This window comes from Triticum aestivum, chromosome 6D (genome assembly GCF_018294505.1).
Source record: "Triticum aestivum cultivar Chinese Spring chromosome 6D, IWGSC CS RefSeq v2.1, whole genome shotgun sequence".
In the NCBI taxonomy this organism is placed as follows: Eukaryota; Viridiplantae; Streptophyta; class Magnoliopsida; order Poales; family Poaceae; genus Triticum; species Triticum aestivum.
The window spans coordinates 105,596,468-105,616,806 of record NC_057811.1 but is presented as its reverse complement, the minus strand read 5'-3'; positions in this window follow the sequence as shown (position 1 = coordinate 105,616,806).

The window sequence follows — 20,339 nt, the reverse complement described above, 5'->3', positions numbered from 1 at the left end:
CGACACTCGGCTAGATCTAGAGTTCGCGGGACATCACCGAGCTGAACATGTGCAGATCGCGGAGGTGCCGTACTTTCGGTACTAGGATCAGTCGGATCGTGAAGACGTACGACTACATCAACCGCGTTATCATAATGCTTCTGTTTTCGGTCTACGAGGGTACATAGACAACACTCTCCCCTCTCGTTGCTATGCATCACCTAGATGGATCTTGCGTGTGCGTAGGAAATTGTTTCAAATTACTGCGTTCCCCAACATCTCAGAGTTGGAACATTCGCTTTGATGAAATGATCAAAACGTTTGGGTTTATGCAGACTTATGGAGAAGCATGTGTTTACAAGAAAGTGAGTGGGAGCTCTGTAGCATTTCTCATATTATATGTGGATGACATACTATTGATGGGAAATGATATAGAACTTTTGGAAGGCATAAAGGCCTACTTAAATAAGTGTTTTTCAATGAAGGACCTTGGAGAAGCTGCTTACATATTACGCATCAAGATATATAGAGATAGATCGAGACGCCTCATTGGTCTTTCACAAAGCACATACCTTGACAAGATATTGAAGAAGTTCAACATGGATCAGTCCAAGAAGGGATTCTTGCCTGTATTGCAAGGTGTGAGATTGAGCACGGCTCAATGCCCGACCTCGGCAGAAGATAGAGAAAAAATGAGTGTCATCCCCCATGCCTCAACCATAGGGTCTATTATGTATGACATGCTGTGTACCAGACCTGATGTGAACCTTGCTGTAAGTTTGGTAGGGAGGTACCAAAGTAATCCCGGTATGGAACACTAGACAGCGGTCAAGAATATCCTGAAGTATCTGAAAAGGACTAAGGATATGTTTCTCATTTATGGAGGTGACGAAGAGCTCGTCGTAAAGGGTTACATCGAAGCTAGCTTCGACACAGATCTGGATGACTCCAAGTCACAAACCGGATATGTGTACATTTTGAATGGTGGGGCAGTCAACTGGTGCATTTGCAAGCAAAGCGTTGTGGTGGGATCTACATGTGAAGCGGAGTACATAGCAGCCTCGGAGGCGGCACAGGAAGCAGTCTGGATGAAGGAGTTCATCACCGACTGTCAGATTTCGGGTTCCAGCAAAACCCTTGAGGTTCGAACACTGGGGTGCGCACGAAGATCTCTCCTCCCTCTAGCTCACTTCCTCACCGCGATATCAAAGCTTAGCGCATCGAACCCACAGAACAAGAGACACAAGGTTTATACTGGTCCGGGCCACCGTTGTGGTGTAATACCCTACTCTAGTGTGGTGTGGTGGATTGCCTCTTGGGCTAAGGATGAACAGTTGCAAGGGAAGAACAGCCTCCTGAGGAGAGGTGCTCTTGTGCTTGGTGAGCTTGCGTGGAGGCTTTGGATGGAATGGCCCCGATCCAAGATGAGTTTCCTGCTATGGTGGTAGCTAGTCCTATTTATAGGGGCCTTGGTCCTCTTCCCAAATATTGAGCGGGAAGGGATGCCACAGCGGCCAAATTCGAAGGGAGACAACTAGTACAAGTTATCCTGACTAAAGGTGGTCTTCGCCTGCCAAAGGCTCTGGTGATGACGCCGTCTTGGGCTCCACGGTGACCTCCGTCCTGCCGTCCTGCTGGTCTTGGTCTTGTTGCACCGATATGGAAACCTTTGCCTGATGCCTCGGGACTCCTCGCCTGCGCTTGCCTCTTTAACACCAAAGAGGAAACGAGGACACTGCGCGCGCTGGCGCCCGCCCGGCCCTGGTCGTCATGGCTTACATCACAGGAAACTCGCGAGGTGCCCCTTGCCTTCATCTCTCCGCCCCTCGCGAGCCAGCCTGGTGAGGCCGCCCCCGAGGAGGTCTTGTGTCATCCGCCTCGCGAGGGTCTTGAGTGTTTGCTGGTGAAAATGGGTCGTACAGGGCCACTGGTGGAGCAGGCAGGCAAGTCTGGGGACCCCCGGTCCCAGGACGCCGATAGTAGCCCCCGGGCCCAAGGTGCGCTCGGACTTGGTTTCGAGGCGAAGCCAAAGGGCAAGTGCGGAGCGCCACGGGCCCCAACATCTTGTGGCCTCGCTTGACGCGTGGCGATTGACTGGACGTGGGCGTCTCCGCTTCCCCACGCAGCCTTGATATCCGCCTGGCTAGGCGGCCACGGCGTCCTACACAGTTATTTCCCCATTGCTGGCGATGCACTCCCCCAACTCCTCCGCTTCCTTGAAATTCAGCTTCTTCTCCCAATCCGACCCGAGCTCAGCCCTCTCCATCGCCATGGCCGAACCAAACGGAGAAGGGGAAGAAGGCCCTGTCCTCAGCCAAACCACCTCCGGCCATTGAGCCCGCCGTCGGTCGATCACTGGTGCTCAACCAGGAGGCCATGGACAAGGTCCGCCCGGCGCTCGCCACCAGCTTCAACGAATGGGGAGGGACGGTGGCCTGGCCTGCGTCCTGAGCTTCTGTCGATAGGACAACCACCGAGGTCCAGTTCTTCATTGACGCCTTGTGGGCCGGCCTGGTTCCTCCCTTCTCTACCTTCTTCAACGTCGTGCTTTCCCATTACCAGATCCATATGCTGCACCTAGATCCCTAATCTGTCACCCTTCTTGCTTTCTTTGCCTTTGTCTGCGAGGCCATGGTGGGCATTGCCCCCTCCGTGACCCTACTGCGCCATTTCTTCTCGCTGCACCTGACTAGCCCTCGGCAGTGCTCGGGATGCTTGAGCTTCCAGGCCGTGGCTGCAACGGCCGGCTCGGGGATTGATTTTGAGCTTCCACCATCCACAAGCGAGTCTCGGACTCGGTGGGTGTTTGTGGACGTCGGCGTGCTCAGCCCCCTGCTCTTGCCTCCTTCGGCGCCCGCCATTCCCAGCTCCGGCTGGGGCCATGAGAAGCTCAGGGGCTCCCGCCTTCCCTTCGTCTGGCTCAGGTTGAAGAGGCTGAAAGATCTCGGCGTGACTGCGCCCATGGTGATGAAGGATTTCCTCCGACGCCGCGTCGCCCTGCTCCAGCGCCATTCCCGGCTGATGTGGGCCCTGTCCGGCGGCCAGGATCGTATGAGGCTTCAGGAGCCGGGTCTTCCGCCCGAGGCACGAAGAACGGTGCTCGAGGTCCTGACGGGCGACCCCTCGCCAGCCGACATGCCGCAGGAGGGCTATCTTTTGTACTGCTGCTCAAACATGGTGGAGTTCGCGGGGCAGATGCCCCCCTTCGATGAATGGGGGCTGTGTCCAGTCGGCCTTGAAGGGCCCTGCGAGAACCTTGTCTCCGTGGTCCCCCTCCCTGCCCCGGCACCGAACTTACCCCAAGAGTGGATGCAGGGGGGCAAGCACCGCTGGAGGCCGGAGGCGCGGGTGCTAAGGCGTCGGCATCTCTCGAGGCTCCCGAGGTGCCGCCCCTGGGAGCCCGTGACTCTTGCCCTGGGGTAACAGTTGAGGGGGAAACGCAAACTGCTGCTCCTGAGGCCGAAGCTCCCGAGGTCTCAGCAGGCCGTCATGAGGCGGAGCCCGGGAGCTCCCCTCAGCCCAGCACTCCCGAGGTCGTCTCCTCGGGCGCCTCACCAGCCGCGCCCTGTGCTGGTTGCCGCATCCAACGCTTCGGCCGGCTCCGTCTGGACTTCGACGCGCTCTGCAAGAGGAAAGGGTCTCCAAGCTGCAGTAGTAATGCCTTCCGGCCGTTGAAGCAGAGGAAGTATATCGCCATAGACGAGTGAGTACCTTATCTTTGTAATTTCTCGAGTGCTGCTTCCCCTCCTGACAGTGGCTCCTCAGTGTCCCTCCTGCTAAGGCCGCGAAGTCTCCTGAGAAGCAACCTCCTCCTGCCTCGACTCCCCCACTAGCCTTGAGCGCCCAAGCCAGCGTGCCGCCCCTGGCGTGAGGTTGGCCGAAGAGGCAAACTCGCCAGCCTGGTGCCTTGAGCCCGCGCCTTTGTCATCTCTCCTTCGTGGCCTCGCCTGGGGTGTGGCAAGCATGCCAAGGGCTCCTCCTTTGGTTGTGGACGGTGGCTGGATGGCTTCAATCCTGGCTTCTTCTTCGAGCAATGAGCTCCAGACCATCCGGGCCCCTGCCAAAGCCCGGTCGGCGACCCGGGAGGTGCCAGCCCCCAGCCCCCTGCTGAGCCGCTTCGGATCCCGCCAGCAACCCTTGCTGTGGAGGACGTACCCAGTCGTGCGCTTAAGGTTGCGCACGAGTGGAGTGTCGTCCGCCATGAGCTCTTTCAGGAGGCAATGAGCACGATGAGCCAGCTTGGCGGAGAACTCGTGGATGTTGACGCGCGCCTTGAAGCCGAGGGTCTTCGGCTGGTGGAGGAGTGGCATCAACTGAAGGTGGCTAAATGCGAAGGCCGAGGCATCCCTGGCAACCTCGCGTGAGGCCAGCGCCTGAGCCTTGGAGGAGGCCAGGGAGGCAGACGGTCGCCGCGCGGTTGCCGAGGAGCGCAGGCGGGAGCTCCAGGCCTTGAACGCCTCCTTGGAGCAGCAGGTGGAGGCGCGCAGAGCCTCCTTGGCGTCGATGAAGGGTGCACCGTCTGACTAGGAGGAGATCTCGAGGCACGAGGAAGCACTATTGCTGGAGGCCAGAGAGCGCAGCCTTGAGATCGAGCGGCTGGAGACGAGGGAGCGTGAGGTCGCCCAAGTAGAGGATGTTGTCGGTGCGCGCGAGGCCAAGGCCTAGGAGGAGGTCGATCGCCGGGTGGCCGAGGCTCGCTCAGATCTTGTTGCCAGGTACGACCTGAAGCTGAAGCTCGTGGAAGCCGAAGCTGTGGGTAGGACTACTGCCCTCAGGTCAGGGCTGGCTGAGGCAGAATAGTGCGAGAAAGCCGCCGCTGCCGCCCTGGTCTCAGCACAGGCTGAGCTGGCCTCCGCCCGTGCCGAGCTGCTTTCTCTTCAGCAGCGGGTCGCCAGTGCCGAGTCCTTCGCGCAGCAAAGCAGGGAGGAAGAGCTCCGGCGGCAGATGCTGGAGCGCGTGCATGCCCCCATGCTCCAAGGCCTCAGGATCAGAGCCAACGCGGCACTGGGCACCATCTGCGACGAACATGCCCCTCATCCCACGCGAACGATTACGCCAGTCACCTCCGCTTTTTCACCGATGTGGTGACACGCCTGGAGAATCAATCCGAGAGGGCTCGCGAGCTTGTTGAAGAGAGGAGCGGTGGCCTGCTCGGGCGTGGGTTCTCCCGCGTCTTTAGCCACCTCTAGAACATCTACCCCAACTTCGATTTTGACGCCGCCATTGCCCCTGGACCCGAGGCCATCCGGGGCTACCTGGAGCGCTGGGTGGAAGACAATGTGGATGCTCTAGTCAGGGCCTTCACCTCCGAGGACGACGCGGTGGTGGTCGCGGCGGATGAAGGTGACGTGGTTGACGATGGTGAGGGCGGCGCCGGCAATGGTGACGGTGATGCCAGCAACGGCGACAGCGACGCCAGCGACGCATCTGAAGGCTACCCAGAGGACGCAGTGAGCGACATGTCCGATTGAGCCCGTGCTTCCTTGTCGCTGACCCTGCATGCGAAAGCTCGGGCACGGCCCTGAAAGTTGTAAGAGCATTTGGGAGGAGGAGCCCCTCATGTAAACAGATTACTGCTTCTATTCCTTAGGTCAAGCTGGAGATGTGTTTTCATGAGCCCGTGAGTCCCGCCGCGAGCTTGCTGCTGTAATTTACCTTAGTCAGGACAAGTTCCAAACCGGCTCGTGAGGTCGTGAGATTCTGAGGAGCCTGCCGATCTGTCCGAGAGGGCCTCGCGAGAAGCAAGTGCCAGCCATGGCAGGACGTGCACGCAGCGCACGTGCGCCGTCCCCAGCACCCGCTCGCGAGGGGCTCGTGAGGGGGAGGCAGCAGGGGTGGACACCGAAACAAGGCAAGGAACCAGATCGCAAGAAATCGCACGAACGAGAAAAGACACCCCCCGCGCATATGAATGAAAATTCAACTTCAAACTTAAATCCAAAGCCAGAAAACAGGGCTATAGAAAAGAGGTTAAAAGCAAATGTCCGCATCCGGTGCCTAGTCTAGTCTTCTGGTCTTCCACTAGCGCGGAGCATGGCGCCTCCACTAGGACATGGGTGGGAGCCCCGAGGCCCAAGGGCGGCTCTCCGGAGACTCCGGGGTGTGTACAGCCCCACTCATTATTACGTGAGAGTGTCACGAGCGGAGACCTTCACAGGCGTGAGCCTTGCTTCATATCGTCAGACGAGGGCCTCGCCTTGCGCCACCCTCGACCACCGTTGGGGCGTCCGGAAACCAGGACGATGCCAAGGGGCAAAGGGGACGCCAGCGGCGCCCTCGGCGACCACGGGCCCTCTGCCGGGGGGAAGGCTCGCCAGTGCCTCCCCGGCAGAGGACCTACCTCCGGGCAACGCCTTGCTCCGTGTGATGCAGGTAGGGGCCTTGCTCCTGTCTCCTCCCGCGCAGCCCCCTGTGCGCTTCCCCTGGCGGAAGGGAGGCCGCCACGCTGGGGCCGTCATCCACAGTTGTGACCTGATTCACTTGCGACCCATGGTTAGCGTAAGCCTGCTCTTGAGAGATTAGTGGTACCCTCTAGCTATTGTCGCTGGCATGGTCGGCGAGGTTCCCGGGCGGCTCCTGGAAGGCCGCGACTTCCAGCATCTCCTCTTCCCAACCCGGCTCGAGGAACGCGCCGGGGTCATCTTTCAGCGTGTACTCCTGGTCCATCATGCGGGGCACATAGGCCTTCGGAGCCGTCGCCCCGGAAACCTCGCTGAAGTGCCCCACGCCCCACGCCGCCCAGCCCAGCGCGCTGCCCTGAGGATGGTAAGGCGGCATCCTACCAGTGCCGTGGGTGGCAATGCTCGTGCCCGCGCCTATCGGGGACGGCACAAGAGCGGTTGGGCGTCCGGCACCGCTGGTTGCGCCGATGTCAATGAAACCTCCTGGCGCGCCTAGGGGCACGCGGACGCAGCGAGGCCCGCTATGCGACCCGGTCGCAGCCTGAGGCGCAAGCAAAGAGCAGAAAGGCAGTGCTCCCCTGGCTGAAGTGTCTAATAGCTCGGCGACGCGCTCCAGCAGCGTATCTCGGCTGCTCTCCATCAGCCGGCATCGCACCAGCTCCCGCGCCACTATGAGTGCGGCCCTCATGTTCGCTTGTTCCTGTCTGGTGTGCAGCGCCGTTGCCGCAGCGTAGCTTAAGGCCCTTGCGGCGGCCCGCGCGCGCCGTGGAGTAAGGGTAGACGGCATCGGACCGCGCCGCCCGCGCCCCGCAGCGTTTGGCGGTGCGCGTGTCACCTGGAGTGTGGGGTTGAGGTCTTCTTGGGTGGATGACGCTGCCCGGGCTGGCTAAGGTGCCCAGTGGTCAGCGTCGGCCCTCCGATCGCCGGACATCAGCGCTGCAAGGTGCTGGCGGGCCTACTGATGGAAGAGAGGCTTCGGCGCACCCCTACCTGGCGTGTCAAATGTCGGATTTCGGGTTCCGGCAAAACCCTTGAGGTTCGAACGCTGGGGTGCGCACAAAGATCTCTCCTCCCTCTAGCTCACTCCCTCACCGCGATCTCAAAGCTTAGCGCGTCGAACCCACAGAACAAGAGACACAAGGTTTATACTAGTTCGGGCCACCGTTGTGGTGTAATACCCTACTCCAGTGTGGTGTGGTGGATTGCCTCTTGGCTGAGGATGAACAGTTACAAGGGAAGAACAGCCTCCTGAGGAGAGGTGCTCTTGTGCTTGGTGAGCTTGCGTGGAGGCTTTGGATGGAATGGCCCCGATCCAAGATGAGTTTCCTGCTATGGTGGTAGCTAGTCCTATTTATAGGGGCCTTGGTCCTCTTCCCAAATATTGAGCGGGAAGGGATGCCACAGCGGCCAAATTCGAAGGGAGACAACTAGTACAAGTTATCCTGACTAAAGGTGGTCTTCGCCTGCCAAAGGCTCTCGTGGTGACGCCATCTTGGGCTCCACGGTGACCTCCGTCCTGCCGTCCTGCTGGTCTTGGTCTTGTTGCACTAATATGGAAACCTTTGCCTGATGCCTCGGGACTCCTCGCCTGCGCTTGCCTCTTTAACACCAAAGAGGAAACGAGGACACTACGCGCGCTGGCGCCTGCCCGGCGCCCGCCTGGCACTGGTCATCATGGCTTACATCGCAGGAACCTTGCGAGGTGCCCCTTGCCTTGATCTCTCTGCCCCTCGTGAGCCAGCCTGGTGAGGCCGCCCCCGAGGAGGTCTTGTGTCGTCTGCCTTGCGGGGCTTGGCCCCTCGCGAGGGTCTTGAGTGTTTGCTGGTGAAGATGGGTCGTACAAGGCCGCTGGTGGAGCCACGCCGTGGGCCGTAGGCAGGCAAGTCTGGGGACCCCCGTTCCCAGGACGCTGACACCGACCTAGGAGTTATTCCCAATGCGTCGGGCCCGATGACTCTCTTCTGTGACAACACTGGAGCTATTGCCCTTGCCAAGGAGCCCAGGTTTCACAAGAAGACCAGGCATATCAATCGTCGCTTCAACTCCATTCGTGAATATATTCAAGATGGAGACATAGATATTTGTAAAGTGCATACGGATCTGAATGTCGCAGATCCGTTGACTAAACCTCTTCCACGAACAAAACATGATCAACACCAGAACTCTATGGGTGTTCGATTCATCACAATGTAACTAGATTATTGACTCTAGTGCAAGTGGGAGACTGTTGGAAATATGCCCTAGAGGCAATAATAAAGTGGTTATTATTATATTTCCTTGTTCATGATAATTGTCTGTTGTTCATGCTATAATTGTATTAACTGGAAACCGTAATACTATTGGGGAACGTAGTATTTCAAAAAATTTACCTACTATCATGCAAGATCTATCTATGTGATGCATAGCAACGAGCGGGAGAGTGTGTCCGTGTACCCTCGTAGACCGAAAACGGAAGTGTTAAGTAACGCGGTTGATGTAGTTGAACGTCTTCGCGATCCAACCGATCAAGTACCCAATGCACGGCACCTCCACGATCTGCACACGTTCAGCTCGGTGACGTCCCTCGAACTCTTGATCCAGCTGAGGCCAAGGGAGAGTTTCGTCAGCACGACGGCGTGATGACGGTGATGATGAAGTTACCGACGCTGGGCTTCGCCTAAGCACTACAACGATATGACCGAGGTGGAAATCTGTGGAGGGGGGCACCGCACACAGCTAAACAATCAACTTGTGTCTATGGGGTGCCCCCTCCCCCGTATATAAAGGAGTGGAGGAGGGGGAGGGCCGGCCTCCTAGGGCGCGCCCCAAGGGGGGTTTCCTACTCCTACTAGAGTAGGTTCCCCCCTTTCCTAGTCCAACTAGGAGGGGGAAGGAAGGGGAGAGGGGGAGAAGGAAAGCCCCCCCCCAAACCCTACCCCAATTTGGATTGGGCCTAGGGGGGCGCGCGCCACACCTGGCCGCCTCCTCCTCTCTTCCTCTATGGCCCATTAAGGCCCATTAACTCCCCGGGGGGTTTCGGTAACCCCCCGGTACTCCGAAAAATGACCAAACTCATCCGAAACCTTTCCGGTGTCCAAACATAACCTTCCAATATATCAATCTTCATGTCTCGACCATTTCGAGACTCCTCTTCATGTCCGTGATCACATCCGGGACTCCGAATAACCTTAGGTACATCAAAACACATAAACTCATAATACCGATCGTCATCGAACGTTAAGCGTGCGGATCCTACGGGTTCGAGAACTATGTAGACATGACCGAGACTCATCTCCGGTCAATAACCAATAGTGGAACCTGAATGCTCATATTGGCTCCCACATATTCTAGGAAGATCTTTATTGGTCAAACCGCATAACAATATACGTTGTTCCCTTTGTCATCGGTGTGTTACTTGCCCGAGATTCGATCGTCGGTATCTCAATACCTACTTCAATCTCGTTACCGGCAAATCTCTTTACTCATTCCGTAATGCATCATCCCGCAACTAACTCATTAGTCACATTGCTTGCAAGGCTTATAGTGATGTGCATTACCGAGAGGGCCCAGAGATACCTCTCCAACAATCGGAGTGACAAATCCTAATCTCGATCTATGCCAACTCAACAAACACCATCGGAGACACCTATAGAGCATCTTTATAATCACCCAGTTACGTTGTGACGTTTGATAGCACACTAAGTGTTCCTCCGGTATTCGGGAGTTGCATAATCTCATGTCATAGGAACATGTATAAGTCATGAAGAAAGCAATAGCAACAAACTAAACGATCATCATGCTAAGCTAACGGATGGGTCTTGTCAATAACATCATTCTCTAATGATGTGATCCCGATAATCAAATGACAACTCATGTCTATGGCTAGGAAACTTAACCATCTTTGATTAACGAGCTAGTCAAGTAGAGGCATACTAGTGACACTCTGTTTGTCTATGTATTCACACATGTACTAAGTTTCCGGTTAATACAATTCTAGCATGAATAATAAACATTTATCATGATATAAGGAAATATTAATAACAACTTTTTTATTGCCTCTAGGGCATATTTCCTTCAGTCTCCCACTTGCACTAGAGTCAATAATCTAGATTACACAGTAATGATTCTAACACCCATGGAGTCTTGGTGTTGATCATGTTTTGCTCGTGAGAGAGGCTTAGTCAATGGGTCTGCAACATTCAGATCTGTATGTATCTTGCAAATCTCTATGTCTCCCTCCTTGACTTGATCGCGGATGGAATTGAAGCGTCTTTTTATGACACCTAGATCGGATATGAACTCCTTCATCTAGACTCCTTCATTTGCTGCTTCCGAAGCAGCTATGTACTCCGCTTCACATGTAGATCCCGCCATGATGCTATGCTTAGAACTGCACCAACTGGTAGCTCCACCGTTCAATATAAATACGTATCCAGTTTGGGACTTAGAGTCATCCGGATCAGTGTCAAAGCTTGCATCACAGTAACCATTTACGACGAGCTCTTTGTCACCTCCATAAACGAGAAACATATACTTAGTCCTTTTCAGGTATTTCAGGATGTTCTTGACCGCTGTCCAGTGATCCACTCCTAGATTACTTTGGTACCTCCCTGCTGAACTAATAGCAAGGTTCACATCAGGTCTGGTACACAGCATTGCATACATGATAGAACCTATGGCTGAAGCATATGGAATGACTTTCATTTTCTCTCTATATTCTGCAGTGGTCGGGCATTGAGTCTGACTCAACTTCACACCTTGTAACACAGGGAAGAACCCTTTCTTTGCTTGATCCATTTTGAACTTCTTCAAAACTTTATCAAGGTATGTGCTTTGTGAAAGTCCAATTAAGCGTCTTGATCTATCTCTATAGATCTTGATGCCCAATATATAAGCAGCTTCACCGAGGTCTTTCATTGAAAAACTCTTGTTCAAGTATCCTTTTATGCTATCCAGAAATTCTATATAATTTCCAATAAACAATATGTCATCCACATATAATATTAGAAATGCTACAGAGCTCCCACTCACTTTCTTGTAAATACAGGCTTCTCCAAAAGTCTGTATAAAACCATATGCTTTGATCACACTATGAAAACGTTTATTCCAACTCCGAGATGCTTGCACCAGTCCATAAATAGATCGCTGGAGCTTCCACACTTTGTTAGTATCCTTCGGATCGATAAAACCTTCTGGTTGCATCATATACAACTCTTCTTCCAGAAATCCATTCAGGAATGCAGTTTTTACATCCATTTGCCAAATTTTATAATCATAGAATGCGGCAACTGCTAACATGATTCGGACGGACTTAAGCATCACTACGGGTGAGAAGGTCTCATCGTAGTCAACTCCTTGAACTTGTCAAAAACCTTTTGCAACAAGTCGAGCTTTGTAGACAGTAACATTACCGTCAGCGTCAGTCTTCTTCTTGAAGACCCATTTATTCTCTATGGCTTGCCGATCATCGGGCAAGTCAACCAAAGTCCACACTTTGTTCTCATACATGGATCCCATCTCAGATTTCATGGCCTCAAGCCATTTCGTGGAATCTGGGCTCATCATCGCTTCCTCATAGTTCGTAGGTACGTCATGGTCAAGTAACATGACCTCCAGAACAGGATTACCGTACCACTCTGGTGCGGATCTTACCTTGGTTGACCTACGAGGTTCGGTAGTAACTTGATCTGAAGTTACATGATCATCATCATTAGCTTCCTCACTAATTAGTGTAGGAGTCACAGGAACTGATTTATGTGATGAACTACTTTCCAATAAGGGAGCAGGTAAAGTTACCTCATCAAGTTCTACTTTCCTCCCACTCACTTCTTTCGAGAGAAACTCCTTCTCTAGAAAGGATCCATTCTTAGCAACGAATATCTTGCCTTCGGATATGTGATAGAAGGTGTACCCAACAGTCTCTTTTGGGTATCCTATGAAGACACATTTCTCCGATTTGGGTTCGAGCTTATCAGGTTGAAGGTTTTTCACATAAGCATCGCAGCCCCAAACTTTAAGAAACGACAACTTGGGTTTCTTGCCAAACCACAGTTCATATGGTGTCGTCTCAACGGATTTAGACAGTGCCCTATTTAACGTGAATGCAGCCGTCTCTAAAGCATAACCCCAAAACGATAGCGGTAAATCAGTAAGAGACATCATAGATCGCACCATATCTAATAAAGTGCGGTTACGACGTTCGGACACACCATTACGCTGTGGTGTTCCGGGTGGCGTGAGTTGCGAAACTATTCCACATTGTTTTAAATGAAGACCAAACTCGTAAATCAAATATTCTCCTCCATGATCAGATCGCAGAAACTTTATTTTCTTGTTACGATGATTTTCCACTTCACTCTGAAATTCCTTGAACTTTTCAAATGTTTCAGACTTATGTTTCATCAAGTAGATATACCCATATCTGCTTAAATCATCTATGAAGGTCAGAAAATAACGATACCCGCCGCAAGCCTCAATATTCATCGGACCGCATACATCAGTATGTATTATTTCCAATAAATCTGTTGCTCACTCCATTGTTCCGGAGAACGGAGCTTTAGTCATCTTGCCCATGAGGCATGGTTCTCAAGTACCAAGTGATTCCAAAAGTCCATCAGTATGGAGTTTCTTCATGCGCTTTACACCAATATGACCCAAATAGCAGTGCCACAAATAAGTTGCACTATCATTATCAACTCTGCATCTTTTGGCTTCAATATTATGAATATGTGTACCACTACTATCGAGATTCAACAAAAATTGACCACTCTTCAAGGGTGCATGACCATAAAAGATATTAATCATATAAATAGAACAACCATTATTCTCAGATTTAAATGAATAACCGTCTCGCATCAAACAAGATCCAGATATAATCATGCTTAACGCCGGCACCAAATAACAATTATTCAGGTCTAAAACTAATCACGAAGATAGATGTAGAGGTAGACTACCGACGGCGATCACATCGACTTTGGAACCATTTCCCACGCGCATCGTCACCTCGTCCTTAGCCAATCTTCGCTTAATCCGTAGTCCCTGTTTCGAGTTGCAAATATTAGCAACAGAACCAGTATCAAATACCCAGGCACTACTGCAAGCATTAGTAAGGTACACATCAATAACATGTATATCACATATACCTTTGTTCACTTTGCCATCCTTCTTATCCGCCAAATACTTGGGGCAGTTCCGCTTCGAGTGACCAGTCCCTTTGCAGTAGAAGCACTCAGTCTCAGGCTTAGGTCCAGACTTGGGCTTCTTCACATGAGCAGCTACTTGCTTGCCATTCTTCTTAAAGTTCCCCTTCTTCCCTTTACCCTTTTTCTTGAAACTGGTGGTCTTGTTGACCATCAACACTTGATGCTCCTTCTTGATTTCTACCTCTGCGGCCTTTAGCATCGCGAAGAGCTCGGGAATTGTCTTATCCATCCCTTGCATATTATAGTTCATCACGAAGCTTTTATAGCTTGGTGGCAGTGATTGAAGAACTCTGTCAATGACACTATCAAACGGAAGATTAACTCCTAGCTGAGTCAAGTGATTATGATACCCAGACATTTTGAGTATATGTTCACTGACAGAACTATTCTCCTCCATTTTACGGTTGTATAACTTATTCGAGACTTCATATCTCTCAATCCGGGCATTTGCTTGAAATATTAACTTCAACTCCTGGAACATCTCATATGCTCCATGATGTTCAAAACGTTGTTGAAGCCCTGGTTCTAAGCCGTAAAGCATGGCACACTAAACTACCGAGTAGTCATCAGCTTTGCTCTGCCAGGCGTTCACAACGTCCGGCGTTGCTCCTGCAGCGGGTCTTGCACCTAGCGGTGCTTCAAGGACGTAATTCTTCTGTGCAGCAATGAGGATAATCCTCAAGTTACAGACCCAGTCCGTGTTGCTACCATCATCTTTCAACTTAGCTTTCTCTAGGAATGCATTAAAATTCAAAGGAACAGTAGCACGGGCCATTGATCTACAACAACATAGACATGCAAAATACTATCAGGTACTAAGTTCATGATAAATTAAAGTTCAATTAATCATATTACTTAATAACTCCCACAGATAGACATCCCTCTAATCATCTAAGTGATCACGTGATCCAAATCAACTAAACCATGTCCGATCATCACGTGAGATGGAGTAGTTTTCAATGGTGAACATCAGTATGTTGATCATATCTACTATATGATTCACGCTCGACCTTTTGGTCTCAGTGTTCTAAGGCCATATCTGCATATGCTAGGCTCGTCAAGTTTAACCCGAGTATTCTGCGTGTGCAAAACTGGCTTGCACCCGTTGTATGTGAAGTAGAGCTTATCACACCCGATCATCACGTGGTGTCTCGGCACGACGAACTGTAGCAACAGTGCATACTCAGGGAGAACACTTGTACCTTGAAATTTAGTGAGAGATCATCTTATAATGCTACCGCCGAACTAAGCAAAATAAGATGCATAAAGGATAAACATCACATGCAATCAATATAAGTGATATGATATGGCCATCATCATCTTGTGCCTTTGATCTCCATCTCCAAAGCACCGTCATGATCACCATCGTCACCGGCTTCACACATTGATCTCCATCGAAGCATCGTTGTCGTCTCGCCAACTATTGCTTCTACGACTATCGCTACCGCTTAGTGATAAAGTAAAGCAATTACATGGCGATTGCATTTCATACAATAAAGCGACAACCATAATGCTCCTGCCAGTTGCCGATAACTTCTACAAAACATGATCATCTCATACAACAATTTATATATCATCACGTCTTGACCATATCACATCACAACATACCCTGCAAAAACAAGTTAGACGTCCTCTACTTGTTGTTGCAAATTTTGCGTGGCTGCTACGGGTTTAGCAAGAACCGTTCTTACCTACGCATCAAAAACCACAACGATTTTTCATCAAGTGTGTTGTTTTAACCTTCAACAAGGACCGGGCGTAGTCACACTCGATTCAATTAAAGTTGGAGAAACAGACACCCACTAGCCACCTATGTGCGAAGCACGGCGGTAGAACCAGTCTCATGAACACGGCCATGTAATGTTGGTCTGGGCCGCTTCATCCAACAATACTGCCGAATCAAAGTATGACATGCTGGTAAGCAGTATGACTATTATCGCCCACAACTCTTTGTGTTCTACTCGTGCATATAACATCTATGCATAGACCTGGCTCGGATGCCACTATTGGGAAACGCGGTATTTCAAAAAATTTACCTACGATCACGCAAGATCTATCTATGTGATGCATAGCAACGAGCGGGAGAGTGTGTCCACGTACCCTCGTAGACCGGAAGTGGAAGCGTTAAGTAACGCGGTTGATGTAGTCAAACGTCTCTGCGATCCAACCGATCAATTACCGAACGCACGACACCTCCGCGATCTGCACACGTTCAGCTCGGTGACGTCCCTCGAACTCTTGATCCAGCTGAGGCCAAGGGAGAGTTATGTCAGCACGACGACGTGATGACGCTGAGATGAAGTTACTGACGCAGGGCTTCGCTTAAGCACTACAACGATATGACCGAGGTGGAAATCTGTGGAGGGGGGCACCGCAGACGGCTAAACAAATACATGTGTGAATACATAGACCGTAATATGTCCCTAATAAGCCTCTAGTTGACTAGCTCGTTGATCAATAGATGGTTGTGGTTTCCTGACCATGTACATTGGATGTCATTGATAACGGGATCACATCATTAGGAGAATGATGTGATGGACAAGACCCAATCCTAAGCATAGCACAAGATCGTGTAGTTCGTTTTGCTAGAGCTTTTCTAATGTCAAGTATCGTTTCCTTAGACCATGAGATTGCGCAACTCCCGGATACCGTAGGAATGCTTTGGGTGTACCAAATGTCACAACGTAACTGGGTGGCTATAAAGGTGCACTACAGGTATCTCCGAAAGTGTCTGTTGGGTTGGCACGAATCGAGACTGGGATTTGTCACTCTGTATGACGGAGAGGTATCTCTGGGCCCACTCGGTAATGCATAACCATAATGAGCTCAATGTGACTAAGGAGTTAGTCACAGGATCATGCATTACGGAACGAGTAAAGAGACTTTCCGGTAACGAGATTGAACGAGGTATGGGGATACCGACGATCGAATCTCGGGCAAGTAACATACCGGTGGACAACGGGAATTGTATACGGGATTGATTGAATCCCTGACATCGTGGTTCATCCGATGAGATCATCTTGGAATATGTGGGAGCCAACATGGGTATCCAGATCCCGTTGTTGGTTATTGGCCGGAGAGATGTCTCGATCATGTATGCATGGTTCCCGAACCCGTAGGGTCTACACACTTAAGGTTCGGTGACGCTAGAGTTGTTATGGGAAATTTTATGAGGTTACCGAAGGTTGTTCGGAGTCCTGGATGAGATCCCGGGCGTCACGAGGAGTTCCGGAATGGTCCGGAGGTAAAGATTTATATATGGGAAATACAGTTTCAGTCGCTGGAATGGTTTTGGGGGTTATCGGTATTGTACCAGGACCACCGAAAGGTGTCCGGGGTCCACCGGGTGGGGCCACCTGCCCCAGGGGACTTAATGGGCTGAACAAGAGTGGGAACCAGCCCCTAGTGGGCTGGTGCGCCCCCCCAAGGGCCCAAGGCGCCTAGGGTTGGAAACCCTAGGGGGTGGGGGCGCCTCCCACCAAACTTGGGGGGCAGTATCCCCCCTTGGTCGTCCCCCCTGTAGATGGGATCTAGGGGGACGGCCCCCTCTCCCCTTCCCCCTACAAATAGTGGGGGGTGGGAGGGCTGCCATACCCCTTCCCTGGCACAGCCCTCCCCCTCTCCAACACCTCCTCCTCCTCCTCCGTAGTGCTTGGCGAAGTCCTTTTGGAGAACTGCAAGCTCCACCACCACGCCGTCGTGCTGCCGGAGCTCTCCCTCAATTTCTCCTCTCCCCTTGCTGGATCAAGAAGGAGGAGACGTCCCTGGGCTGTACGTGTGTTGAACGCGGAGGTGCCGTCCGTTCGGCACTTGGATCGGATCTTCCGCGATTTGAATCGCCGCGAGTATGACTCCATCAACCGCGTTCTTCTAACGCTTCCGCTTAGCGATCTTCAAGGGTATGAAGATGCACTCCCTCTCTCTCGTTGCTAGCATCTCCTAGATTGATCTTGGTGACACGTAGGAAATTTTTTGAATTATTGCTACGTTCCCCAACAGAATTGTCCAAAGGCATGGTATGGGTAATTCCACGGCCAAAAAAGGGTTCCACTATAATCCTTGAAGCGGTGGCCGATCAAGAGACTTGGATTTGGCATGCTTTCTTTGGAATGTCTGGATCTTTGAACGACATCAACGTTGTCAATCGGTCACCACTGATGAATAAGATTGCAAATGGTTATTTGCCACCGGTGCAGTTTGTAACAAATGGTCGTACATCCAACTATGGCTACTATCTTGCGGATGGCATCTACTCAAAGTGGCAAACATTTGTGAAGCCGTTGAAAAAGGGAAGGTAAGAAAAATCTTGATTTCCACAATGCTCAGGCGGCGGCTAGAAAAGATGTGGAGAGAGCTTTTGGGATTTTGCAAGCCCAATTTGCTATTGTGAGAGGACCGTCTAGATTTTGGGATCAAAAGATGCTTTAGTACTTCATGCACGCTTGTGTGATCATGCACAATATGATCATCGAGAATGAGCATGGCCAAGATGTAGACTACTCTCAATATGAACTCTTGGGACATCCCGTGCGAGTGCGACGGAGGGCTGAAAGGGTGGCCTATTTTGCTGCCTCCTATCATGCCATTCGACGTCCCGCAACGCATGATGATCTTCAGAAGAATCTCATTGAAGAGTGGTCGGCTTAGAATGGCCGACAAAGAGCATCATGATCTGTGCGTTTGATGTTGATTGTTGAACTATTTGTTGTATTATTGAACTATTTGTTGTATTGAACGATAAACTATTTGTTTGAGTTGTAAAATAACGAAATTGAATTATTTATTGTTGATTTATTTTGTTTGTGTTTGATCTTTTTGCTTGTGTTTTGGAATGCATATGTTGTTTGTGCTACAGTCGCGCGCGCTGTATTTTTGCGCGTTGCTGGAGCCAGCGCTGCCCGCCACGCCAAACCAGGCGATGGGCGCGCAACAAAGTAGTTTTTAGCGCACGACGCGCTGGGCGGCTGTTGGAGATGCTCTTATGGCTTGGCCCTCTTTCTTAATGGTGGCATCAGCTTTTGGCTTGCATAATTCCGTTTTCAAGATGGCTTTAAACGTAAAAGTGTTCTAACATGGAAGTTGTTCGTCTTGACGAGAGGAATGATTTTAACTTTGGGTGTAACATGCTAGAGAGAAAAAGAAAAATTAAAAAAATTTGCACGGATCTCAATGTAAGATCTCACGAATATAACATCGACTGAGACTTAACGAAGTCTCGGTCGACTGAGACTTAGCAACACTGTTTAACTTTTTGGATCGTCTCAACCCAAGGCCGTGTGCAAATTATGTAGCCAAAAGGATATGTCAGCTTTTGACCTGTGCAAAAATTCGGACCCACTTGCTCGAATTGAGATAGATTTAAATATATTGAGGCGTGCTACGCGTCCGCGGGTGATCTTTTTAAAAGATCGGTCGGGTCGCGAGCCGTCTGTTCTAGCGCATCAAGCAGCCCCTCCAATATTGCAAGAAAACTCTCGTCGCGGATTTCTTTTTTGCAACCGAGGGCTTGTTAAGTTGTCGTTGTTGAGCACCGTCGTTCACTGTTGTCGTTTGGAACACTGATGTTGTTTCAGAAAAGCACAACAAGACCTTGTTGCAAAAAATCATTTGTCGGTCGCCACTGTCATGGACAAAGCTCAAATCACGGGCCGCCCCTAATGCCACCAGTGGGAGCTGCCTGCACGCAGGTCCCTGCACCACCAGGGAGGACTCCCCGGGGGTTGACAACGGTGCCGGAGAGGTCGTGTAATGCTGTAGAGAAGACCAAGCCGCGTGGATCTCAGGCACGGCCGCCAATCCCGTTCTAGGTATAGGGGGAAGAGGCGTGCAACACTAGTGTGTGTGGCCAGGCAACTGACTGCCCGGTGTGAGAGATGTCGGCGGCCGGCTACCTATGCTCGATCTGCAACAGGGGAGGACAGATGCGAGAGGAAGAGGAGGGTATGAGGGAAGACGATGTAGTTGGGGCGTTGTTTCAGGAATCAGAACAGGTGGAGACGTGTGTGGGCCCATAGGGACATGTGTTGCACAGAGAAGGCGATGGACATGGTGTCACTTTTTAGCAGGTTGATGATGAACTTATTTTCAAATTCAATGAATGTATTACATTGAATTCACGAACTTTTTCTCTTTGTGTGATTTTCGTTTTTTCTAATTATTTTTATTATCATTTTCAAAAGTCAACATTTTTTAAGTGGACAAAAGTCAATGGTTGACCGGCCAAATGCGATTAAAACGACCATGGTGCGAACGAACGAGACCGCTTGATCGAGCGCTCGTCTTCATCTTTGGGCCGGCCCACGAGTAGGGGTGTGTGAGCGCCAGGAACTGTTCGGGTGCATACTTCTCGCTTGACGCGAGAGTTAGGGCAACATCAACTGGGATTGTGAGACTGGGACGACCAACTCACGGGAGGCCATAGCCTCGTTTTTATTTTCTTATTATTTACGTTTTTTCTTTCATTCTTACTTTTTTATATTTTTAAATATTCTGAATATTTATATTTATGTTTATTTAGCGTTCTCAAAAAATTAAAAGTGTATAAAAAATGTTACTAATGTATACAAAAAATGTACAACAATGTGTATGAAAAAAAATGATGTTTAGAAAAAATGTTAATACAACAGTTTTAAAATATTTATTATATATTTAAAAAATAATTAATGTGTATATAAAATGTTCCTAATGTATATAAAATGAACATAAAAACATAAATTTTAAAAATGCTGATCATTTATGAATAAAATCTTAGTCATATATTTCACAAATGTTAACTGTG